Source organism: Cynoglossus semilaevis, chromosome 1 (genome assembly GCF_000523025.1).
Source record: "Cynoglossus semilaevis isolate Cse_v1.0 chromosome 1, Cse_v1.0, whole genome shotgun sequence".
Classification (NCBI taxonomy): Eukaryota; Metazoa; Chordata; class Actinopteri; order Pleuronectiformes; family Cynoglossidae; genus Cynoglossus; species Cynoglossus semilaevis.
This window is the reverse complement of record NC_024307.1, coordinates 2,471,601-2,472,461: the sequence shown is the minus strand read 5'-3', so window position 1 is coordinate 2,472,461 and position 861 is coordinate 2,471,601. Positions and strand designations below refer to the sequence as shown.

At 48.5% G+C, this 861-nt stretch overlaps 1 long non-coding RNA gene across 1 annotated transcript; it reads left to right on the top strand.

The window, feature by feature from the left end:
* The first annotated feature begins 245 nt into the window (after positions 1-245).
* LOC112487948 (uncharacterized) lies at positions 246-819 on the top strand. Its single transcript, XR_003051540.1, has 2 exons — positions 246-682; positions 788-819. It is a non-coding gene; the product is annotated as an uncharacterized LOC112487948 (long non-coding RNA).
* The last annotated feature ends 42 nt before the right edge of the window (positions 820-861 follow it).

Below are 861 nucleotides of genomic sequence, written 5' to 3'. Positions count from 1 at the left end.
TATGGGGAGGGGGTGGGGGTGATTCCAAATGATGACTGTTTCAAGACAAATCTCCGTCAGCTGCGTGCATGAAAGACGCTCTGTGACGTCATCCTCCAGGTGCCTTAGTCCTGCTCCGTCAGAACATGACAATAGTGGTCTGTTTTATTTTGTCTGTGACTGAACAGCTATTAGACATAAAAGAGCGCTCTCTTCTCTCTCTCTCTCTGCAGCCACACCCCCCCCTTCTCACACACACACACACACACTCGTTTACCTTGTAGTTTATCTTATGTTATTGTGTCAAAGCCTGCGGCGACTTCAGTGTCTGGTATGTGTTGAATTATTGCTCTGTCTGTGTCTGTGTCTGTGTCTGTACCACTCGTACATACATGTAGTACTACTCCATGTCTGTGTACTCATGTACCTTTATCAAAGAGAATCAGGAAACGTGAACGTAGAAGATCCCCAGAATGTGTGTGTGTGTGTGTGTGTGCGCAAACAACTCCACTAAATAGAACTTTTAGAGCAGAAAGAGAGAGAGTGTGTGTGTGTGTGTGTGTGTGTGTGTGTGTGTGCAGTGACGGACAGGGAGGAGGTCTTTGAAGTCGTGCCTCTGCCGTTCATCTCCAGCTCCCTGCCTTTCTGTCCGTGGCAGAGGCCCGGCCTGTGGCCTGTGGCTCCTCCCCACCGCGTCGCCGTGGTAAGTGACACCAGACCGCGTTCACGTGGCCTTTACTAATAGTGGAGCTGCTCTTGTTTTGATTTCGGGCCTTTTGTTTCGTCTGCGATTTCCCTTCCGAAACAGGCTAACAGTTAACAGTCAGGCGCGGCGGAAGCAAAAAAAAAAAAAAAAAACAAAAAAAAACAACGGGGGTTTTG